The following is a 26,503-nucleotide window of genomic DNA, read 5'->3' as shown; positions in this document are numbered from 1 at the left end:
ATTTTTAAAATCAGAAACATATCTATTTCCTTCTTGAAACTATTTAATGATTCAGACTCCACCGCGCTATGGGGCAGCGAGTTCCTCAAATTCACCACCCTTTGCGTGAATCATAGAATCCCACAGTGCAGAATGAGGCCATTCGGCCCATCGAGTCTGCACCAACCACAATCCCCACTCAGGCCCTATCCCCATAACCCCATGCATTTACCCTAGCTAGTCCCCCTGACACTAAGGGACAACTTAGCATGGCCAATCCACCTAACCCGCACATCTTTGGACTGTGGGGGAAACCGGAGCACCCGGAGGAAACCCACGCAGACACGGGGAAAACGTGTAAACTCCACACAGAGTTCCTCCTCATCTCAGAGACATATGTAACCTGTGTGCATGCAATTAAAATATAGGTGGTACAGGTTAATACTGGCTCGGTAAGCTCCTTTGTCAATAAGTGGGCAAGGCAACTGCGGCAAATTGAGGAAGGAGATCACTTCCAAGTCAAACATTTACTGTTCTGTAGCAGAGTTATTTTGTGGACCACGAAACTGTGGGATGAAGTGTCTCATCTCAGTTTATCACACAAAATGGTAATCCACCGGCCTGTTGATCGCCAACAGGGACTTTTAATAATAACAGTTAGATTGGGAGAACAGACAGAAATGAAACACAAAAGGCCAGGAATCAGATACAAGGCAGCAGAATAAGTCACACTTAATTAAACAGGAAATGTTCATGTGGAAACGGAGAGTACAAGAGATAAGATTGCAATAACCTGCCGCCATATCTTCAAATATCATCCATTGATTGATACCCATATCTCAACTCATAGCGTTTACCCCAGGAAATGACACACCCACTCTTACACCCAAAGTGATCATCACTCCCTCAATGGTTACCTGACTGCGCAATATATAATTTTCCAATCAGCACAAGACAAGAGAAGGTGCGATATTTGTATTAATATTCAGTGATTTACAATGTAGCATGCAAGGACAAGTTCACAGAATCCGACAGTGTAGAAGAAGGCCATTCAGCCCATCGAGTCTGCACCGACCAATCCCACCCAGGCCCTATCCCCATAACCCCATGCATTTACGCTAGCCAGTCCCCCTGCCACTAAGGGGCACTTTAGCATGAGCAATCCAACTAACCTGCACATCTTCGAACTGTGAGAGGAAACCGGAGCACCTGGAGGAAACCCATGCAGACACGGAGAGAATGTGCAAACTCCACACAGACAGTGACCCAAGACGGGAATCGAACCCGGGTCCCTGGTGCCATGAGGCAGCTGTGCCAACCCACTGTGCCACCGTGTCGCCCATGATCGTGTGCAATTTTGCTTTCCTCATCTTTTTGCTCAGGGGTGGATAGAATTTAGTTGGATGGCCGTCTGTAAAATTTTCAATTTCAGTGAGGAAGAAGGGTCTCTGTCAATATCAGCACACTCCCCATCTCTGTAAACCTTCCTAAGAGCACACCTTACAAAGAACTCTCTGAAGGATCCTGAGGAGTGTGAAAATATTCTAGGTTGGGGTCTTGGGGAGCACCAAACTTTCATAGAATAGAATGCCCACAAGGGCAGAAGGAGGCCATTCAGCCCATCGAGTCTGCACTGACTCCAGCACAGCATCCCACCCCGTATCCCCGTAACCCAATGTATTTAGCCCGCTAATCCTTGCATGGTGACACAGTGGTTAGCACTGCTGCCTCACAGCGCCAGCTGGTTCGATTCCCGGCTCAGGTCACTCTTTGTGCGGAGTCTGCATGTTCTCCCCATGTCTGCGTGGGTTTCCTCCGGGTGCTCCGGTTTCCTCCCGTAGTCCAAAACTCGTGTTGGTTAGGTGCACTGGCGATGCTAAATTCTCTCTCAATGTACTGAAATAGGTGCCGGAGTGTGGCAACTAGGCGATTTTCGCAGTAACTTCATTGCAGTGTTAATGTAAGCCTATTTGTGACACTAATAAATCACATACAACTAATCTGCACATCCTGAGACACTAAGGGGCAATTCAGCATTGCCAATCCACCTAACCTGCACATCTTTGGACTGTGGGAGTAAATCGAAGCCCCTGGAGGAAACGCGTACAGGCAAGGGGAGAACATGCAAACACAGCATAGACAATCACCCAAGGCCAAAATTGAACCCAGGTCCCTGGCACTGTGAGGCAGTAGTACTAATCACTGTGCCATCTTGCTTGGGTGGGGAACTTGGAGAGCTTTCCAATATTCCTGGGCGCAGGCAGAAGTTTTGGGGGTGGGATGGGAGAGTGGGGGAGACTCTTGGGGAATGTGCCAATATTCTAGGGTGGGGGCTCCTGGGGACCCTCTAAAAGGGAACCGAATCCTGGAACACCCTCCAGTCTGGTAAATATTGACACACTCCCCAGCACTCCCGTCCTGGAAGATCTGCACATACCACAGGGCCCTTCAGAGTTCTTGCTGGGGTGTAGCCTTGGAGAAGAATCCAGAGCTGGGGTGGGGATGAAGACTGGGAGAAATTTGAATGTGAGGATGAGAATTGATAGAATCCCTACAGTGCAGATGGAGGCAATTCGGTCCATCGAGCCTGCACCGACCACAATCCCACCCAGGCCCTATTCCCGTAACCCCACACATTTAACCTGCTAATCCCCTGACACTAGGGTCAATTTAGTACGGCTAATCAACCTAACCCGCACATCTTTGGACTGTGGGAGGAAACCGGAGCACCCGGGGGAAACCCACGCAGACACGGGGAGAACGTGCAAACTCCACACAGACAGTGACCCAACCCAGGAATTGAACCTGGGTCCCTGGTGCTGTGAGGCAGCAGTGCTAACCACTGTGCCGCCGTGCCGCCCATTCGAACATGGAGATCTTCAGATAGTAGAAGCCAACATGTGGCAGTGAAGTCAACACAGACCAAGGATCTTACCTGAGAAACTGATGTTAATGATTCTGCTTCACCAAATTTACCCTCTTCAACCATGAAGAAAACACCCTTTTCCAGACAAAAGAAATAAATGACGAACATGAAAACATTAATCGGAAAACTTGAACAACAATAGGTCATGTTGGCATGGTGACACAGTAGTTAGCACTGCTGCCTCACAGCTCCAGGGACCCGGGTTCGATTCCCAACTGGGGTCAATGCCTATGTGGAGTTTGCACATTCTCCCGGTGTCTGCGTGGGTTTCCTCCGGGTGCTCCGGTTTCCTCCCACAGTCCAAAGATGTGCGGGTTAGGTGGATTGGACATGCTAAATTAACCCTTAGTGTCCCAGGGTGTGGTAGGTTAGAAGGATTAGCAGGGTAACTAAGTGGGGATAGGGCCTGGGTGATGTTGCCGGTGCAGACTCAATGGACCGAATGGCCTCCTTCTGTTCTGTAGGGTTTCTATGATTTCTATGTTCATGAAATTTGGACTGGTCCTACCAGTTATTCCGCTGAAATGACTAGAAAGATACGAACACGGTTCAAATTTGTAAAGGGGGGGGTAAATAAAACTATTTACCTTGTAAAAGAAAGGTTCCGAGTTTAGGTCCCACATGTCCAATAAAGAGGCAAAGTCATACATAGCAGTTGGGTGAGAGATAAGAGTAATCAGAAAGGTCAAGTTTCAATATAAAATCCACTAAGTTATCAATTACTCATATCTTGAAGTGTTTAGCCCTGCTGTGTTATTTGCTTTTATTATGAATCCATCTATCAGCTGAGGACAGGGAACTGAGCTGCCTCGCCTGGAGAATAAATTATTTCTGGTCTCTGTTGCTAGTTGGATGATGCATATCTGATTACAGAGAAGTCTACATATATTTGCATCAACAACTATTCCTTCTCCATTAATATCGGCACTTCGCAGACGTTAACAGAGGCAACACAGGTATAGACGCAAGGGGACAGTTTAGGAGTGGGAAACCTTCGCCAATGTACTGCCCTGACACCTATGGGTGCTCAGATTAACATCAGTGTGCCTACTGTGAATTCAGTGTAGAGAAAGCATTGACTTCAGGAGTCTCCTGGTGTACTTGATTAGTCAGAGAGCTTGCTCACCCAGATATTGGAAAAGTTAAGACTCCCCCCCTCCTCCACCATTGAACCGATTAGTGGAGGCCATGGGAGAACTTAGTTTTTGGCCTTTCATCTCAACCAGCATGACGTTCTCATCCAAGGTAGGTGGGAGGGTTATGTAGAGCATAAATGCCTGATGTATCGGTTGGGCCAAGTGGCCTGTTATAGAGTGGCATAGTGGCACAGTGGTTAGCACTGCTGCCTCACAGCACCAGGGACCCGGGTTCGATTCCTAGTTTGGGTCACGGTTTGTGTGGAGTTTGCACATTCTTCCCATAGCTGCGTGGGTTTCCTCTGGGTGCTCCGGCTTCCTCCCACAGTCCAAAGATGTGCAGGTTAGGTGGATTGGCCATGCTAAATTACCCCTTAGTGTCAGGGGGACTAGCTAGGGTAAATGCAAGGGGTTATGGGGATAGGGCCAGGGTGGGATTGTAGTCGGTGTAGACTGATGGGCCGAATGGCCTCCTTCTGCACTGTAGGGATTCTGTGGTTCTATGGTTACTGTCTGTGGACCATGTAATTCCGACACAATTAAAAATGTAAGTTTTTAGAAAATGCCTTCACTTACAAGAGGACACCATCAAAGTAGATCTCCATGTATTTTCCTTTTAATTCATTCACAGGATGTGGGCATCACTGGTAAGGCCAACATCTATTGCTCATCCCTATTTGACACTCAGAAGCTTGTGTTCGTGATCCACTTTCTCAGCTGAGCAATGAATTCAGCCATTCCAGAGGGTAGTTAAGTCAAACACATTTATCTGGGAACGTACAGGGTGGGATTTTTCTCCCTTTCCGTGACGTGTTTCGCGGCAGTGGGAGGCAGCACATTGCTCATTGGCATGTGGTCCTGCCATTGTAAACGAGGTTTCCTGTTGAACACACCCCTCACTGCCGGAAAACCCGTGGCAGGGGTCTGCTATCGGTGGAACCATAAGATCCCACCACTGTGCGTGGCAGCAAGATAGACCCAACTAGGTAAGAACGACAGATTTCCTTCCCTAAAGGACAACAGTAAAGCAGATTGGGTATCCTTATGACGATCCAGTAGCTTAATGGTCACCAGAACAAGAGCTAGTATTTTATTCCAGATTTATTTAATGAACCTAATTCAAATTCTCCAACTGCTGTGATACGTTTTAATCTTATGTTTCTGTCTCATGGGATGTCAGCTACGACTCTCACCAACTTTTACAGATGCACCATAGAAAGCATTCTTTCTGGTTGTATCACAGCTTGGTATGGCTCCTGCTCTGCCCAAGACCGCAACGAACTACAAAAGGTCGTGAATGTAGCAAAATCCATCACGCAAACCAGCCTCCCATCCATTGACTCTGTCGACACTTCCCACTGCCTCGGAAAAGCAGCCAGCATAATTAAGGACCCGACACACCCCGGACATACTCTCTTCCATCTTCTTCCGTCAGGAAAAAGATACAAAAGTCTGAGGTCACGTATCAAACGACTCAAGAACAGCTTCGTCCCTGCTGCCATCAGACTTTTGAATGGACCTACCTTGCATTGAGTTGATCTTCCTCTACACCCTAGCTATGACTGTAACACTACATTCTGCACTCTCTCATTTCCTTCTGTATGAACGGTATGCTTTGTCTGTACAGCGCGCAAGAAACAATACTTTTCATTGTATGCTAATACATGTGACAATAATAAATCAAATCAAATCAATAGTTCAGGTTCCTGCATTACTAGCCCAGTAATGTAACCACTAAGCTAACGTACCCTTGTTACCCTATATTAATTAGTTTCGCTCATTTTATGCATCACCATAGCACTTTCTTCATGCTTCAATAGTCATTCATTCTCGCAATAGTATCAGAATCTACTTCCCCTGTGTGCGTACATTCTTATTCTTAGACCTTTCATTTTAGTTTTCTATGTATGTAACTCTGCACCATCTGCCTTCTGACAGACAGCTGGAAGAAACACTCAGACCAGCAACAGTGATAGTGTTCCACCTCTGGTCCAGGAACCCACTCATCACTTGGGAATTCATCGCAATTCACAGCATCAGCATAGCTAGATGCCAGAATCAATTTTTAAGGATCTGGAAACAGGGCCTTTGGAACATGATAGTATGATTGGGCCGAGTCAGTTTGGATTAATGAAAAGGAAGCCATGTTTGATAAATTTAATAGTTTTGCGAGCTTGCAACTTAGCAGAAGGGGAAGCAGTGGGTGTATTATTGGATTTTTAGACGGCGCCAGAGAAACATTTATTGCACAATATTAGGTTTGATGGATTGAGGGTAATTAGATTTTCATGGACTGAGGATTGGTTAACACTTGGTGTGATTTATCCAGTCTGCTTTCATGACCGCAGTCAGTTTATCAATGATGGCAATTGCTGTTCAGTCTTTGTTCGTTTGTGATTGCAAGATTACCTCATTCTCAGTTTGGCAAGGATCTGTGCCAGATCTTCAGCTATTTACAATCTGTATCAATAACTTTAGATGGCAGCTCCGAGTATTGTACATTCAAGGTTGCTTACAATTGAAAGCTAGGTGAGAAATCAAGTTGTAAAGAGGACATAAAGAGGCTGCAAAAGGATACACACAGCTTAGCTGAGTGGGCATGGAGGTAGTAAGTAAATGGGATCTAATGAGCCCAATTTTACGATTTTGATTCTAAGTGCTGAATCTGGGCACAATTCAGATCTGACTTGGAAACCTGTTCTCAGGCGCCCCCATACACTCTCAGCCTGAAAACAAAATCGCAAGTCTGAATCGCACTGTGGGTGGGGCTTATCACGCCCGAAACGCTGCAGCTCCGATCAGAGCCTTCAACTGCGCATGTGCAGTGAAAAGAAATTGAAAAACGCGCCCCTGTCACATTGCTCCTGGGCCACAAAAAGCGGATAAAGTGGCTCGGGAGCAATGGCCCCCACAGACATCGCCCCACCCCCACAACATAACTGTCCCCCTTATCCATCCACCACCACCCCCCCCCCCCGCTACCCACTTCCCCCCCGACAGATCACCCGCAGAGTGGCAGCGGACCCCCCTTCCCCCCACCAGAGATCCATCTGGCCACCCTCCCTCCTCCCACCCCCCCCACCAGAGAATGATCTGGCCTGCCTCCCCCCCCCCCCCCCCCGTCACCCCCTCCCACCGATCTGAGTCAGAGAGCCGTTGGAAGCTCTGAACTTACCTCTTCAGAAGTTGGAGCGCCCGAAACAGACCTTTGTCGAGCATGTCTGTTTTGCGCTGAATCTGGACATGCGAACACGATGGTAAAGGGGGAAATGCTGGTAAAGTTGGGCGGGCGGTCCATTAATTCAATTTAAATGCATACCACGTTTTCACGCCCGTTTTCAAGCACGACGCCATGATAAAATCGGGCCCAATGTGTAAAAACATGAGGCGAGATTCTCCAGCCTCCCAGCCGTATGTTTCCTACCAGTGGGAGGTAGCACGTTGTTTGCTAGCAGCAGGACTCTCTCGCCCTGCCGCTGTCAATGAGAATTCCCACTGACATCACCCCCATGTCAGCGGGATACCCATCGGGGGGGCTCACTGCCAGCGGGACCAGCGAGAATTCCGCCAGCGTGAACGACCCAGGTTCGATTCCCGACTTCGGTCAGTGTCTGTGCGGAGTCTGCACATTCTCCCTGTGTCTGCGTGGGTTTACTCCGGGTGTTCCAGTCTTCTCCCGCAGTCCAAAAGATGTGTTGGTTAGGTGCATTGGGTGATGCTAAGTTCTCCCTCAGTGTACCCGAATAGGTGCCGGAGTGTGGCGACTAGGGGATTTTCACAGTAACTTCATTGCAGTGTTAATGTAAGCCTACTTGTGACACTAATAAATAAACTTAGAACTTTAAACATGTGTGTGTACATGTGTGTGTATGTATCCATGTGTGTGTGCAAACATGCTCACATATGTGTAATCCTCTGCAATACATCTGTGAGTGAGAGTTAGAGCATTTTTGTCTTTTTTTTGTGTTAAGTAGAATAAATACATCAGTCACAAACAGTTACCAGTGTAGAATTCTTATTCTAGATTGGATATCTTTAACCATGGCATTGGATTTTCGCACCTACCTGAACAAAATGATGCACTGAGCAATCTGCCACCCCCACCCCCCCACCCACCGACCAAATACAGACACAATTTGCAAAGAGTGATATTGTCCCTTTAATGTAGACCCGTACACTTCCTAATTTCAGGACCAACTGGTAAGATCTGTTATCTTGCAATGACAAAGCCAGAACAGGAATTGCAATCATGAATAAACTGATTGCTGACATGAAAACACCGGATAAATCACAGCAAGTGTCAACTTAGCACCTGATATTTGAATTGTGGAAATGAAGACATTCATTGATAATTGCGGTGGCACAGTAGTTGGCACTGCTGCCTCACAGCACCAGGGACCCAGGTTCGATTCCCAGCTTGGGTCACTTTCTGTGCTGTGTCTGCACATTCTCCCCAAGTCTGCATGGGTTTCCTCCAGGTGCTCCGGGTACAGTCCGAAGACGTGCTGGTTAGGTGCATCGGCCATGCTAAATTCTCCCTCAGTGTACCTGAACAGGCGCCGTAGTGTGGCGACTAGGGCATTTTCACAGTAACTTCATTGCAGTGTTAATGTAAGCCTACTTGTGAAACTGATAAATAAACTTTAAAACAAAAACTTTAAAATTAATTCAGGTGCAGCAGTGTCATGTTATGTGCTTATTTTGCAGGGTTCCAAGGTTGCAATATTTCATTTAAACCAGTTTATTCCCCCACTGCCGTCAGTTTCTCAATCCGTGCCCATGGAACATTTTATTCACTTTCAGTAGAAAGAAAGAATGCAAAGCTAGCTAAATAATTTCCTCCGCACACATTTGCACTTGATGAAAATATTGGAATATATTTTAAAATCCACAGGAGGAAATCACCGGCTTTGCCAACTCCTCAGAAAACAAAACCTAACTAAAGTCCAGAAAGAAAATAAAAATGCTCCAGGGCATTCCAAGATGCTTACAGTCAATGAATCATTTTCAAAGTCTCATCAGCAAAATCTAGCAAACAGCTGATTATATCTGGAGCTGGGGGTCGATAACCTTGTACAAAAGGTAGACAATGCACGATGTTAAACAGAGTCAGAGTAATGTCCTGAACTGGTTTTCATCAACTGAGAGGAGTTCTAGAGCAAATCTCAGATCTCATTCACAAATATCTAAGACTACAATGGGATCTTGGTTAATTGGGCCAGTGGGCCAAGGGATGGCAGTTGATTTAATTCAGATAAATATGAGGTGTTGCATTTTGGTAAGACAAGCCAGGGCAGGACTTACACAGTTAATGGTAGGGCCCTGGAGATGGTGATGAACAGAGAGACCGTGGGGTGCAGGTAGGGTGCCACAGTGGTCAGCACTGCTGCCTCACAGTGCCAGGGAACCGGGTTCGATTCCCGGCTTGGGTCACTATCTGTGTGGAGTTTGAATGTTCTCCCCGTGTCTGCGTGGGTTTTCTCCGGGTGCTCCGGTTTCCTCCCAGGAGGAAAGACGTGCTGGTTAGGTGCATTGACCGGAACAGGCGCCGGACTGTGGCGACTAGGGGAATTTCATAGTAACTTAATTGCAGTGTTAATGTAAGCCTTACTTGTGACTAATACATAAACTTTAACTTTAAACTTCACAGAGTTCCTTGAAAGTGGCATCACAGGTAGACAGGGTGGCAAAGAAGGCATTTGGCATGCTTGCCTTCGTCGGTCAGAGCATTGAATCCAGGAGTTGGGACGTTATGTTGCAACTGTAAGTCCACGTTTGGAGAACTGCGAACAATTTTGGTCACCCTGGGAGGATGTTACAAAATTGGAAAGGGGGCAAAAAAGATTTACAAGGATGTTACGGGGACATGAAGGTTTGAATTATAAGGAGAGGCTGGATAGGTTGGGATTTATTTTCCCTGGAGCACAGGAGGATGAGGGGTGACTTTATAGAGGTTTATAAAATCATGAGCGGCATAGATAAGGTGAATAGCCAAGGTCTTTTCCCCAGGTTAGATGAGTCCAAAACTAGAGGTCATAGGTTTAAGGTGAGAAGGGAAAGATTTAAAAAGGCCCTGAGGGGCAACTATTTCACACAGAGGGTGGTGTGTATATGGAATGAGCTACCAGAAGAGGTGGCAGAGGTGGGTATAATTACAACATTTAAAGGACATTTGGACAGTACATGGATAGGAAAGGTTTAGAGGGATATGGGCCAAACATAGGCAAATAGGACTAGTTCAGTTTAGGAAATCTGGTCAGCATGGACAAGTTGGACCGAAGAGCCTGTTTCTGTGCTGTATATCTCTATAAGTCTATGACTCTATAGCTCTGGGTTTTTCCACCTCGCTCAGAAGATCACACGATTTTGAATGGGGTGGGGACAGCACAATTGGGTGGGATAGGATGGTTGGGCCAGAGGATCTTTCTCGAGCCAACTTTCTTTCCATGTACGTTCATAAATGAGTGACGAGTTAACTGATTTAGGTTGGAATGGTTGAGGGATGAATGTTGGCCATGACACTGCTGAAATTTACATTTCCAAGGCCTCCATTTAACATTACATTGGAAAGACGGCATTCCCTGCATGGGAGGGTCTCCATGCAGGGAATGCCGTATAAAGCTCTGATCAAACCCCATTTGGAGTATTGTGAGCAGTTTTGTATTCGTTGGAGTTTAGAAGAATGAGGAGGGATCTTATTGAAACTTACAGGATACTGCGAGACCTGGATAGAGTGGACGTGGAGAGGATGTTTCCACCAGTAGGAAAAACTAGAACCAGAGGGCACAACCTCAGGCTGAAGGGACAATCCTTTAAAACAGAGATGAGGAGGAATTTCTTCAGCCAGAGAGTAGTGAATCTGTGAAATAGGCCTTCCCCCTGACCTTTCCAACCACTAACCTACCTCTCTGATACCTCACTCCTGATCGCTCTTGTTCTCCCTTAAACCCACTCCCACCAGCCCCCCCCCCCCCCCCGCCCATCTCTCCCTTCCCCCTTCTAAGACCCCCAGCTGTCACCTGGTACCCAGCAAGTTGCCATTCCCCCATCTGGCTGGCTGCAACCAGTTCCTGCATTTTCAGTCCTCACCCACCAGTGTTGTTTGTAACTGGCTCAGCATTGGCACGGTGGCACAGTGGATTAGCACTGCTGCCTCACAGTGCCAGGGAGCCAGGTTCAATTCCTGCCTTGGTTCACTGTCTGTGCAGAGTTTGCACATTCTCCCTGTCTGCGTGGGTTTCTTCCAGGTGCTCCAGTTTCCTCCCACACTCCAAAGATGTGCAGTTTAGGTGGGTTTGGCCATGCTAAATTGCCCCTTAGTGTCAGGTTGACTAGCAGGGTAAATCCATGGGGTTAGGGGGATAGAGCCTGGGTGGAATTGTTGTCAGTGCAGGCTCAATGGGGCAAATAGTCACTTCTGCGCCATAGGGATTCTATGATTCATTACTAAACATTGTCTTCATAGGCGCACAGCGATTTTGCAAGCTGGAAAGGTCATGGATTCAGACAGGTACCGGTGTTATAAAGGGCTCCACATTCAATCTTGAAGTCTTTCCTACATAAGCAAGTAAGAAGTCTCACAACACCAGGTTAAAGTCCAACAGGTTTATTTGGAATCACGAGCTTTCGGAGCGCTGCTCCTTCATCAGTTGAGTGGAGAGGTAGGTTCACAAACACGGCATATATAGACAAAGGCACAATTGCAAGATAATTGCAGGTTGGGATGTGAAGAATGGTTGGGATGCGAGTCTTTACAGGTAATCAAGTCTTTACAGGTACAAACAGTGCGAGTGGATACGGTGTCGATGGTAGTCATGATGTGAAGATGCTGGTATTGAACTGGGGTGGACACAATACGAAGTCTCATAACACCAGGTTAAAGTCCAACAGGTTTATTTGGAATCACTAGCTTTAGGAGCGCTGCTCCTTCATCAGGTGAGTGGAGAGGTAGGTTCACAAACACGGCATATATAGACAAAGGCACAATTGCAAGATAATTAGATTGGTGTTCCAACAGCAGTTGGAATCGACCACTCCAGTCCAACACCGGCATCTCCACATCATACTTAGGCAAATAGAGAGCATGGAATCGTCATTCTATCCCACAAGGTGTCTTTTGCAAGAAGGGCTTGAACGACGAATTTGAACTCCCCATTTCTTTAGAATAAACGAGTAACTATACTTTTATATGCACGAAATAATATCGCTACTTTGAGGACTGGGAGTCTTCTACAATTTCCAAAACAGATTCTTAGCAGCTGCCATGTAATATCAGCAGAGACAATTTTCCATGAATTTCAATGCTGCGATTCTTTGAAAATTGAACAAGAAAACATAAATTGAATAACTGAACTATATACCGCTCGTAGTAGCATGAATTAAATTTAAGAAACTTCAAGTTTCATTTTTGCTGACAGCATCATGCAGGATGGTGTCAAACTCCTCAGCAGCTAATGGGAAATTATATTAGAATTGTGCGAAGCTTCTTTAAATAAATTAATAGAATGAAAAATCAGTCATCTTAAATAAGGCATATTCCTTAACTTTTAAAATACTCAAGTATTATGTCGTACTGCAGGATAAGATGCCTGTAGCTGGCTGTATGACTCATACTGAACAGAAATTGTGTTCGATATCAAATGAAGCATTAGTTCAATGCAAAAAAAGTATCAAACCTTACTTTAAATAGGATATATTTAGTATCTCTCCCTCCAAGTAAAAGAAAAGGTTGATCCTGCCAGTAGTATATGCTTGTCTCAAAGATTAAGCCATGCATGTCTAAATACATACGGCCGGTAAAGTGAAAATGTGAATGGCTCATTAAATCATAGGTAAAAGAAAAGTATGGTCTGCAAACCATAGTTGGGTTGGTGTGAAGGAGGGGAAGGTGTCTGGAGCGTTCAAGGTTTTTTTTCATTCATTGATGGGACATGGGCGCCGCTGGCTGGCCAGCATTTATTGCCCATTCCTAGTTGCCCTTGTTCAGAAGGCAGTTGAGAGTCAACCACATTGCTGTGGCTCTGGAGTCCACATGTAGGCCAGACCTGGTAAGGACGAGCAGATTTCCGCTCCAAAAGGACATTGGGTCATAGGATTTAAATAGACATGGTCATTAGGCATCTGGATATTTATGTGTTATTTCTGTTACTGTAGCTTCATTTCAAAACTCATTGGCTGAAATTCTCCAGCCAGTCATGCCCCACTGCGGATGCCAGGACAGAGAAATTGGCACTCAACCAGATTTCCGTTCACTGCAGCAGGACCAGAGATTCCCACTGGCGTGAACTGCTGGAGAATTCCAGCCATGCATTGTCTTCCATTGGATACGTATCATTGGCCAGAATCTTATCACCTTTGATGCCGGCAGGATTTTCCCAGCCTACTGCAGTGAACGGAGATTTAGCTGGCTGCCAAATTCACCAACATTTGATTTGATTTGATTTGATTTATTATTGTCACATGTATTAACATACAGTGAAGAGTATTGTTTCTTGCGCACTATACAGACAAAACATACCGTTCATAGAGAAGGAAAGGAGAGTGCAGAATGTAGTGTTACAGTCATAGCTAGGGTGTAGAGAAAGATCAACTTAATGCAAGGTAGGTCCATTCAAAAGTCTGATGGAGAACAAGATTAATGGCAGACAAGATTGTGCCCATTGGAAGCAAGACACAGAGGGGGGAATTTTACCATTTTGAGTCTAAGTGCCAGATCTGGGCGTCAAATAGATCCGAGCCTGGAATCCTCTTTCCAGCGCGCCCATACGCATTTTGCCAACTCCGGCCCGATCCGCGCTGTGGGCGGGGCTTAGTGCTGGCGGACCGATCGGAGCTCTGAACTGCGCAGGCGCAGTTTGAAAAAAACCTGACAGAGCGTGCCCGGGCGTGAAAAAAAAGCAGAAAGCGGAGAGAGCGCCTCCCTGACGGTCATCCTCTGGTTGGGGGCGGGGAGGGGGGAGGTGGGAGGGGAGGGGGTGTGACCGATCATCCCCTGGAGGGGAGGGGGAGGGAGGAGGGGGGGAGGAGAGGGGGTGTGACGTCTCATCCTCTGGTCGGGGGGGGGTTCCGCTGCCTGTCTGCGGCCGATCCCTCCTGGCACCATCACTGGCTCACTACCAGCCACAGCCATCTCTCCCGCTCTCTCGCACCTGCAGGGAAGAGTAATCTGTGGCTGGTAGTGAACCAGTGATGGTGCCAGGAGGGATCGGCTGCAGACAGGCAGCGGAACCCCCCCCCCCGACCAGAGGATGCGACGTCACACCCCCTCTCCTCCCTCCCCCAGGGGATGATCGGTCACACCCCTCTCCTCCCCCTCCCCAGGGGATGGTACGTCACACCCCCTCTCCTCCTCCCACCCCCCTCCCGCCCCGACCAGAGGATGACCTGGGTCAGGGAGCCGTTGCAGTCTCTGACCCCGCTCTTCGGAGGCTGCAGCGGCGACTTCAGACTTTTATTTTGCAGGTCGGTAACAGCGCGGACGCGGATTGGACCAGAAGACGGTAAAGTGGGATTTGGTGGTAGAGTTGGGCGCGCGGTTCATCGAGTCGATTTAAATGCATGCAAATGCATTTAAATCATTGGGCCGCCCGATTCGGGCGCGGGCCGGACCAGCGCCCGAATCGGGTGTCGGTAAAGCCACGATCTGCTCAGAATCGGGTGCAGAACGCGGTATCGGCCCGACGCCCAACTTCACTGCAATTTCGCGCCCAAAAACGGACATTTTGCCATTTGTTCGACATTGTCCAACACTCAGTCTGCTGCATGGTCAGAAGTGCCGCCCATCCCTCAAATGAAATATGATGCCAAGTTCTGAAAGCAGACAAAATATCCAATGATGCTGTTCAAAGAGCAAAGAGTGAGGACAACTTAGTGGGGGTTGGTTTAGCTCAGATGTCTGGATGACTGGGTTGTGATATAGAGGGGGACCAATTACACAGGTTCAATTCCCGTGCTGGCCAACGTTATCCATGAAGTCCCCGCCTTCTCAACCTGGCCCCTCGCCTGAGGTGTGGTGATCCTCAGGTTAAATCACCACCAGTCAGCTCTGCCCCCCTCCATTGGGGAGAGAGCAGCCTATGGTCATCTGGGACTATGGAGACTTTACCTTTATTCCCTTGGTGAATACAGATTAATTAGTTACCACAGTTACAGCTTGCTGAACTTCACTGTATGCAAATTGACTGTTAAAGTTGCCGAGGCTACAACAATTGTATCAGAAAAGTAATTCATTGGACATGAAGCATTTTGTGACATCCTGAAGATACAATATCTAAATGAAAATTCTCTCCTTAATGCTTATCACCCGCGTGATGAGCAATAGGTTCACATTCAAAAAGATTGTCGTTGTCACTCAGGGACAAGAATGTTAATGCAATGCCGTCGCATCGTCTTTTATCGCGACTAATGTTTATGGGATGGCGGGGAGATTAGAGATGCAAATGGAAAGACAACAGTGGGTAACACAGACGGGGTGATTCGTTAGATAGGCGCTGCTAACAAGAAAAAGGCACAGGTGGAAACATAAGATTACAGCCTTGGCTCTCATTGTTAGTCGACACTAGACCGCATTTGTGTCACAAAATATTTAAAATCAGAGTTTAAAGGCTGTTGGCAGATTCTCAAGAGATAGTTGCGGATACCTCAGGACAAAAAAAAAACTCTGGCTGTGAGAAATTCAATTATAAAGTGCCCTGTGGCGCAAATAGACGTGAGCAGAGCCACTTAACATCTGGCTGTCCATGGTGGCTGAAAAGGGTCAAAATGTCCTCTGAGGCACATATATCATCACAGATTAAACTTTCTCGCTGAGCACAAAAGGCTCAGTAAAGAGTCCTTGAAAACACTGCCATAGCTGCAAAGCATTTCATTATTTGTTAATTAATTGGGTTCTACTATTAACCCTTGGATGGCTGACGGTAATTGAAGTTACCAAGCTATGCATGGCCCAATGGCAAATGGAAAGAAATCCTTCTGGTCCATTCAGTAGCCCAATTCTGATGTCTTTGTGTGTCACAATGTATATACTCTTCTCCCCCCCTCCTTCTGGTCCATTCAGTAGCCCAATTCTGATGACTTTGTGTGTCACAATGTATATACTCTTCTCCACCCCCCCCCCCCCCCCCCACCCCCCAAAACTGTGTGTTTTCCTGGGAAAGGCAAAAACAATTCCAGGTAAAAACTGAGAGGGGGGGGGAGGGTGGGATATGGGAAGCAGTGAAAGAAGTTTGAGAAATTTCTCTCTGACCTCCTTTTGGTGGTTGAATCTTATCCGGGAGATCACTCTGGTCTGAATAATGCTCTATAGCTCCTACCTCTTGAATGAGGTACCTGTAATCACCACCCCAGCTAGAACTAGGTCCAACTCTCGCATGAAGGAATGCTGCTGATCGACCTTCATCGCACTCCCCTGGTACCGCACTGGGCGAACTGTGCAAGAATTCAACAAAGAAGGAGCTTGCACTGCGGGAACGTGAGACCCAAAGGCAGGTTATGAAAACCATGGTCTTATGATTGGTGGTATAAATTATACACAATAAAGCATTTGACATCAGAGTACGTGAGACATTTAAAATACAGAATATAAAAATGAATTACGTGCAGAGTTACTAAAATGGAATCAATTTGCCGAGTTTCCATTTAGGACCCATGAATAATGTACTCTATAAAAGGCATTTCATTTATACGGGTTATTGCTTTTAAGTTTCTATAATAGTACAGTGCGTTGGAGTATAACGTACAGAGCTTTAGAATGATGCAGTGTAGTTCTGAGATCGGGAATCAGCCCTGCTTCCTTTGGCATGTACACGTCAAGTAAAAGCTGGAGAGACTTCTTTTTTTCTTCAAGTGTTCTCAACGAGCTCCAAAGCAAAGCTCCAGGGAGTGTGGAGCAGGTCTGTCAACTGAAGCAGAGAGAGCGACAGGCAGAGAATGAAATATTCCTCCTAAGAAACAAGACCCAGTTGGGATAACGATGACAATGATAAACTAATGCCTTGAGATGTTGCACTCTTTCAGGGCATGAAGTAACTCCCATGAGGTTGATGCCCCTTCACCAGATCCAGATTTATTTACAGTAGCCAGTAATTCTCAGGCAGCTACCTCTCAGTACAGAGTATACACCCTGAGTGTCGGGAGCCCCAACACTCCACATTATATGCCTCTGCAGTGCTCCCAGCTTGCACAGCATTAACTGCCTCAATCAGGGAGCTCTTGGCTCACGATAAACAGCTGTGAGGGGAGAAAGGAGATTGGAATTAAACCATGTTAAAAATTTGTCCCACGAATGAATAAAAGAAAAGAGCTTGGCCAAGGTGTTTAAAAACTAACCAGGTTCAAACCATGAATTATTTTTTGCCCATTTTGTCCTTTCTGCCGACGACTGTATGCTATTGGATTAAACAGATGACAGAATATTTGTTTATGGGATGACTAACTTGATGGGATTAGTTTCTGATCCTATAATGGAGCTGCTTTAATATTGGTAAAATAGTCAGGATCCCAGTGTTGGCTCAGCGCAAATAACTACCACCGATTCGACTGTCTATTTTTTTATTCATTTGTGGACACGGGCGTCACTGGCTGGCCAGCATTTATTGCCCATCCCTAGTTGCCCGAGGGCAGTTGAGAGTCAACCACATTGCTGTGGCTCTGGAGTCACATGTAGGCCAGACCAGGTAAACTCAGCAGATTTCCATCCTTAAAGGACATTAGTGAACCAGATGGGTTTTTCCAACAATCGACAATGGTTTCACGGTCATCAGTAGATTCTTAATTCCAGATTTTTTAATTGAATCCAAATTCACCATCTGCCGTGGAGAGATTTGAACCTGGTTCCCCAGAACATTAGCTGAGTTTTTGGATTAATAGCCTAGCGATAATACCACTAGACCATCGCCTCTCCTAACAGATACACCTCATGGGCCTCGTTAAAGTCATGACGTCCCCGTCCCCCCTTTAGGCCCGAGGAACCTTGGAGGGAGCCCCTTGCGGTGTTCAAATGCTAGGTCTGGTTCCTCCAGGCCATCAGTTCTGAGAAAGGCTTTCAATAGTGCAGATGGTCAGGTTCCTTTGCTCCTCTGGTTTGATTATAGTACTGCCCAGACATGTCAGCCCCAAAAGCACAAGATGAACAATATGTAATGCCTCACAAAATAATGCAACAGATTCTGCAACATGAAAGTCACTAACCTGGCAGCAACATTGAGTGTTTGCGGTGCTAACTTGAAAGTGAAGCACATTCGCTTACTTTGACTGACAAGAAGAAACTAATATGGTTTCAAGATTAATGAGCACTTAATTCAAACGTTAACCCAAGGGCCCGTTCCGCATATTCTTGCGTGGGTGCAAACTATTCCACATCACCACTCAAAGAGCAAGGGGCTTTTTTTCCTTGTTTCCCGATCAACAGTTATCTCCAGACCAACACCACAACGGGACAAATTATTTGTTTTTCAACTCAGTGCTTCTTTTTTTGCAGGTTGATACTCTTCCCTACACAATGGCAATTGTTCTAGCTCAAAGTAATTCAATGAATCCAGACGTCAGGCCGAAAGCTGTGATTAATGGGAATATATAAATGCAAATCGTCATTTCTTTTATCACAGTTTGGTAATTTACTTTGTCACATAAATCACATTAGGGACATTGTTGGAAGTGCCACCTGATGTTAAAACAAATTTATACTTCAGCAATTCCAGTTACAACGTCATGTTACTACACTACATGGCCACATTTGGAGTACTGCGTACAATCCTGGTCACCCTGCTGTAAGGAAGGATGTTATTAAACTGGAAAGCGTACAAAAAGATTTACACGGATGTTACCGGGACTGGAAGGTGTGAATTTTAAGGAGAGACAGGAAAGGTTGGGACTTCTCTCTCCCGGAGCGTTGGAGGATGAGGAGTGATCTTACAGAGGCTCATAAAATTATGAGGGGCATAGATAAGGTGAATAGCCAAGGTCTTTTCCCCAGGGTAGGGGAGTCCAAAACTAGGGGGCAGAGGTTTAAGGTGAGAAAGGAAAGATTTAAAAGGGACCTGAGGGGCAACTTTTTCACACCATGGGTGGTGCGTGTATGGAATGAGCTGCCAGGGAAGGTGGTAGAGGCGGGTACAATTACAACATTTAAAAACATGTGGACAGGTACATGGATGGGAAAGGTTTAGAGGGATATGGACCCAAACACAGGCAAATGGGACTAGTTCAGTTTAGGAAACCTGGTCAGCATGGTCGAGTTGGGCTGAAGGGCCAGTTTCTGTGCTGTGTATCTCTATGACTCCAATACTCTAACTGATCTGGAAGCATAAGGGTCTTGGCACTGCTAGTCTGGCACATGAGTGATGCCCACCGGACAGGGTCAAGGGGTGGGGCCTATGGGGTCCTATGGGGGTGGGGCCTATGGGGGCAGGGCTTACAGGAGCCGGGGCCTGAAGGGGTGACCCGATTGATGAAGGGGATGGGGGGTGGGGCCACTGCGCACTTTGATCGGATTGGGGGGGAAGCGGGCCCACTGCCGCTCTGCAGCTCTGATCGGTGGGGGGCAGGGCGGCGCAATCTGTCTGGGTGGCAGGGGGATGGTGGGGGCTGCATTTCTGGACGATGCAGGGCTCACGATCGGCCACAGGCTCCCCGATTGCGGTGGGGGAGGGGTTGTTCAGGCTGCCTGCAAAAGCAGAGGTCTGTCAGCCCCCTACTGTCGGAATTGAGCATGTGCAGACGCAAAGGTCTGCGCATGTGCAACAGCTCCCTCTGCAGTCTGGCTGCTGAATTAAAGTCATGATGTGGAGATGCCAGCGTTGGACTAGGGTAAACACAGTAAGAAGTTTAACAACACCAGGTTAACCTGGTGTTGTTAAACATCTTACTGGCGAATTAAACCCATGATGTGGAGGTGCCGGCGTTGGACTGGAGTAAACACAGTAAGAAATCTCACAACACCAGGTTAAAGTCCAACAGGTTTATTTGGTAGCACAAGGCACTAGCTTTCGGACCACTGCTCCTTCATCAGGTAAGTGGGTGTTCTGTTCACAAACAGGGCACATAAAGACACCACACAACCCTGCCACAGCAACCTCTGCAAGACATGCCGGATCATCGACACAGATGCCATCATCTCACGTGAGAACACCATCCACCAGGTACACGGTACATCCACTTGCAACTCTGCCAACGTTGTCTACCTGATACGCTGCAGGAAAGTATGTCCCGAGGCATGGTACATTGGGGAGACCATGCAGACGCTACGACAACGGATGAATGAACACCGCTCGACAATCACCAGGCAAGAGTGTTCTCTTCCTGTTGGGGAACACTTCAGCGATCATGGGCATTCGGCCTCTGATCTTCGGGTAAGCGTTCTCCAAGGCGGCCTTCATGACACACGACAACGCAGAGTCACTGAGCAAAGACTGATAGCCAAGTTCCACACACATGACGACGCCCTCAACCGGGATCTTGGGTTCATGTCACACTATCTGTAACCTCCACGACTTGCCTGGGCTTGCAAAATCTCACTAACTGTCCTGCCTGGAGACAATACACATCTCTTTAACCTGTGCTTAACCCTCTCTCCACTCACATTGTCTGTACCTTTAAGACTTGATTACCTGTAAAGACTTGCATTCCAACCATTATTTTGTAAATTGAGTTTGTGTCTTTATATGCCCTGTTTGTGAACAGAACTCCCACTCACCTGACGAAGGGGAAGCGCTCCGAAAGCTAGTGGCTTGTGCTACCAAATAAACCTGTTGGACTTTAACCTGGAATTAAACCCAGCCCACTGCCTGCAACAGCTAGTAGTGGTCTAGCCCATATTTTCAATGTCTATGTCTGTAACATTGGGAGTGAAAACCCATCCAAAAAATCGGATCAGGAATTCTCCCATTTTCACGCTAGCTGGACACTTAGGCCAGAGGCTTACCGGCACACCCATCCCAATTCCAAGTGCGGGCGAGGTTTGGAGAACAGCACTCTCCATTGGCCTCGGGTGGGATCATACGAACCTCGGGCGGACATGCCAGTTAAATTCTGCCCTTAGAATCATTCTCTAAAATTCCGCTCATGCTCTAAGAACAAGCTGTCCCAAAGTTCGCCCTGCAAGAAAACTATCAAAAATAAAGCAAGGTGGAATGTCACTAAGAAAGGACTAATGGAAGGTTTTTACATCTTTAGCACTAAACTTCCACCTTCTTCCTTCGGGAAAAAGATACAAAAGTCTGAGGTCACGTACCAACCGACTCAAGAACAGCTTCTTCCCTGCCGTTGTCAGACTCTTGAATGGACCTACCTTGCATTAAGTTGATCTTTCTCTACACCCTAGCTATGACTGTAACACTACATTCTGCACTCTCTCGTTTCCTTCTCTATGAACGGTATGTTTTGTCTGTATAGCGTGCAAGAAACTATACTTTTCACTGTATGTTAATACATGTGACAATAATAAATCAAATCAAATCAACTCAAATAAACATAGCACCAAAAGGCATCAGCCCTGGCTCAGCACTCGCACTCTCTCTGAGTCAGAACATTGTGAGTTCAAGTCCAGAGACTGAGCCAGTGCAGCAACAAGGGAACCCTGCACTGTCAGAGGTGCCATCTCTCAGATGAGAGTTAAACTCAGGTCCCATCTTGCCCTCTCAAGTCGATGTAAAATGTGCAATGGTGTTCATTGAAGAACTGCATGGAGTCACCCACCTTCAACATCACTAAAACAGATGATCCGATCATTATCACATAAACAAAATGGAATATGGATAGTTTTGGTGGAGGGGATACAATGCAAATATAGAAAAGCTGTTACTGACAAGAACAACTTAAGGAATTTGGCAAGGAGTCTGGAAGTTGGGTGTGGTGGTGGCACTGTGGTATTGTCACTGACCTAGTAATCCAGGCTTAATGCTCTAGGGACCCATGTTCAAATCCCACAAAGGCAAGTGGTGGAATTTGAATTCAAAAAAAATCTGGAAAATCTACTGATGACCATGAAATGATTGTCATAAAAACCCATCTGATTCCCTTCCAGGTGCTGTCTTTACCTGGTTTGGCCTACATGTGACTCCAGACCCTCAGCATTCTTAGAAAAGTCCTCTTACAGATTCATACATTCCAACTGGTCCATTCATTTCAGAAGAAACTATTAACTTCCCTTATTATTGAACTTCCAAAAGAATAAACATTGGAATAAAAATGCATCAGATTAAATGCATTTAACAGTTCAATCAAAATCTTTAATCGCCTTCACGTTGAATGTGGGTCTATAGCACCTGGCTATAGAAATGCAATCCTTATTCCTTTTATAATTAACCTGGCAGCTAAGGTTAATTATATGGATAATAAAGTTATCGAAGGTTAATTATATGGATAATAGCGCCTCTACTTTCTCAGAAGACTAAGGAAATTTGGCATGTCAGCTACGACTCTCACCAACTTGTACAGATGCACTATAGAAAGCATTCTTTCTGGTTGTATCACAGCTTGATATGGCTCCTGCTCTGCCCAAGACCGCAAGGAACTACAAAGGGTCGTGAATGTAGCCCAATCCATCACGCAAACTAGCCTCCCATCCATTGACTCTGTCTACACTTCCCGCTGCCTCGGGAAAAGCAGCCAGCATAATTAAGGACCCCACGCACCCGAACATTCTCTCTTCCACCTTCTTCCGTCGGGAAAAAGATACAAAAGTCTGAGGCCACTCAAGAACAGCTTCTTCCCTGCTGCCGTCAGACTTTTGAATGGACTTACCTTACTGTAACACTACATTCTGCACTCTCTCGTTTCCTTCTCTATGAATGGTATGTTTTGTCTGTATGGTGCGCAAGAAACAATACTTTTCACTGTCTGTTAATACATGTGACAATAATAAATCAAATCAAATCACATAAGGTCTGCACAGCAAACTCCAACTAGCAGCAATGTGATAATGACCATATGATCTGTTTTTGAGATGTTGATTGAGGGATGAACATTGGCCAAGCCAGGACACTGGGGATAACTCCACTGCTCATCTTCAGGACAGTGTAGTGGGATCCTTCACATCCAGCCAAGTTGGGGGCTTGATTTAACAACTCACCAAAGTCCAGTACCTCTGACAATGCAGCACTCCCTCAGTACCACACTGGATTGTGAACCTTGAATAAAAGAAGCAATCACCTAATAGGAACTCTGGGTGGAATATCAAAATTTAAAATTTATTTATTAGTGTCACAAGCAGGCTTACATTAACAATGCAATGAAGTTAAGGTGAAAATCCCCCACTCCGGCACCAGTTCGGGTACACTGAGGGAGAATTTAGCATGGCCAATGCACCTAACCAGCACGTCTCTTGGGCTTCTGGGAGGAAACCGGAGCACCCGGGGGAAACCCATGCAGACACGGGGAGAACCGTGCAAGCCCCGCACAGGTCGGAATCGAACCCGGGCCCCCTGGCGTGGCGAGGCAGCGGTGCTAACCACTGTGCCACCGTGCTGCCCACCTATTGAAACAACTTCTTGAAAAATAAAGCTTTCAGAGTCTCACAGGTTTTCAGCTTTCGTAGCTGTCAGAAACCACAGCCACGAGTCCTAACATCCCTGATCGAATCCCAAGTGTCAGCTTGGCACGGTGGGCAGTATTTGCAGCTTCAAGTCATTAGCTTGTAAGTTCACATTACATTGCAGCGCGTAATCTTGGCAACAATCTGAGTGCTGTAACGTAGCTACGTTGGAGGTGCTGTTACTTGGATCAGACGATAAGTGAAGATTCTGAAAACATACTGGCGCCTGGATCCTGTGGTTCCATAAGCGAGGAAAAGCGGAATTCCAGCAAGGAATCAATTCTTTCAAGAGAGAGAGAAAATAAATGGGTGTTGGGTGATTCAGTAATCGCAGTGGGGATGTAATAGAGTCAGTGATTACAGGGTGTGGTTTTCAGCTGAAACTGTGATGCCACGTCTAACAATCAGGCCCACTGTGTCTGGACCAATTATGCAACAGCACTAATAGCCACCAAAGCTATCCCCAGCATGACCATCGCAACACTAACACTGCCATTACTATCACTAGCAACATCTTATAGAGCACCCCTCGCGTAAAATAATATTTGACGATGTTTTAAACAAGTGGAGGTGTAGACCAAGGAATTTGGAATGTTGGGGGGATGGTAGGGGGGGTCAGATAGGGGACAGGGTTGAAAAGGAAGACCTCAAAGGACTGCTAAAAGGCAGAAAGAGAATTACCAAGGCAGAATCATCGAACACTATAGTGCAGAAGGAGGTCATTCGGCCCATCGAGTCCACACCGACCACAATCCCACCCAGGCCCAATCCCCACACATTACCCTGCTGGTCCCCCTAACACTAAGGGGCAACTTAGCATGACCAATCCAGCTAACCCACACACCTTCGGACTGTGGGAGGAAACCAGTGCACCCGGAGGAAACCCACGCAAACACGGGAGAACTTGCAAACTCCACATAGACAGTGACCCAAGCTGGGAATTGAACCCGGGTCCCTGGCGCTGTGAGGCACCTGTGCTAGCCTCTGTGCCACCATGCCACCCCTAATGATTGTTTGTGGAGGAGAGATCCAGTGACTGAATGTTCAACTGTTCAATGTTGGAGAGAGGGACAGCAGCAATCCAGGCAAAGCAAAGGTACGCTGGACATGTGGCTGAACAAGGTGGCATAAATAGTAGAATCACATTGCAGAAAGAGAACATTCGGCCCATCGAGCCTGCACCAACAACAATCCCACCCAGGCCCTTTCCCTGTAACCCACAGATTTACCCTACTAATCTCCCTGACACTAAGGGGCAATTTAGCATGGTCAATTAACTTAACCTGCACATCTATGGGGTGCGAGAGGAAACTGGATCACCCGGAGAAAACCCACGTCGACACAGAGAGAATGTGCAAACTCCACACAGACAGAGAGCTGAGGCCGGAATCGAACCCAGGTCCCTGACGCTGTGGGGCAGAAGTGCTAACCACTGTAATATGATGGGAGGATGATGGATGGAATTGGAAATAAGGTCACAAAGCTTGGAAGCTAAGCCATGAGGTTTCTGCCATTATAGGAACTTTCCAAGTACTCACTAACAAAATTATTGCATTTTAAAATTACGATCCATTTTAAAATTGCGACCTATTTCAATCCTAACCTTCGTGTCTGACTATTCTGGTTATAGCTGAATCCCATTACTGTGTTAAATCTAATATAAAGATAACTAGAATATATTATGTTAGCTTAAAAAGTTTGGAACCAGAATAGGCCATCCAGCCCACCCATTCCAAATTTCATGTCCTATTAGTCTCCCAGTGAATTCCCTCCCACGCCACCTATTTTAAGACTCACTAAGTTCTGTCCCTCAACTCCTCTGCGAAACTAAATTAGCATTACCTATATCAATAATATGCAATCCACCTTCTCAAAATCATCTCTGAAGTACTTCAAAGCTACACAAAGTATTGAATAAAGTTGGTACCACTCAGAAAACTGCATTTCGTCTTTTTCAACAGAGAGGCTCATTGTGTCGTTCAGAATCAGCTCCCAGCAACAGGGCAACACAAAGCAAATGCGATTACAGCAAATTACCTTCCTCATCATTTACTGAAAACTTCATTGGCTTTGACTTTGAAAAACCCTTTTTCCCTCAGTATTGGAGATCAAAAGCTTTCTCAAATTTATCGGCATTTATATGTAAATGACAATTCACAAAGACTCTGCACCCACTCAACAATTAAGAGTGTGTATTTTTCGCCTCGATAACCTATCATTTGAAAGCTTGGCTTTCTCCTTGCTTTGTGGGGCAGGCTCATCAACTCTGGGCAAAGAAAAGGGGACAATTTGCCCTGGCGGGGGTTATCGTTGCTGAGACTATGGGTAGTTTTGGGGGGTTGGTAGGGAGCGGAAGGAGCAGGTGGGACCACGGAGGTCGGCTACTGTTGGGCAACCTGCGGCCTGGGGGGGGGTCACATGTGGCCTATCTGGGTTCTGAGTGCGGCCCAGGAGACATTTTGTTGACCGTTGTCCTCATGCAGACCTGCCACATTGCCCTGACTTCCATCCGTGCAGCTTTTTCCTATCGGTGACTGAAGTGATTCACACATAAAACAAGGGCAAGTGAAGTGAGGCGTGCTGATTGCGCAGAACATTGACTGTGAGAGCCGTGCACTCCCACTGTGTCCAAAATGTAAATATTGTTTTTGTTTTTACCATTTGAAGTTGATGACAGCTCTTTTAAGATATAAATGATTCAGCAATTTCTATAACTCATTATAAAATATTCAGTATGTTTTGAATGTATTTAATCTTATTCATGGGGTCATGGTTAGTGAACAAGCCTGATTTCAATCTTGTGGCCCACAGAGATGAAGGAGGGCCACTCATAAAGTTTATTTATTAGTGTCACAAGTATGCTTACATTAACACTGCAATGAAGTTACAACAAAAATCCCCTAGTCCCCACACTCCAGCGCCTGTTCGGGTACA

This window comes from Mustelus asterias, chromosome 27 (genome assembly GCF_964213995.1).
Source record: "Mustelus asterias chromosome 27, sMusAst1.hap1.1, whole genome shotgun sequence".
Lineage (NCBI taxonomy): Eukaryota > Metazoa > Chordata > Chondrichthyes > Carcharhiniformes > Triakidae > Mustelus > Mustelus asterias.
This window is presented reverse-complemented; position numbering follows the sequence as displayed.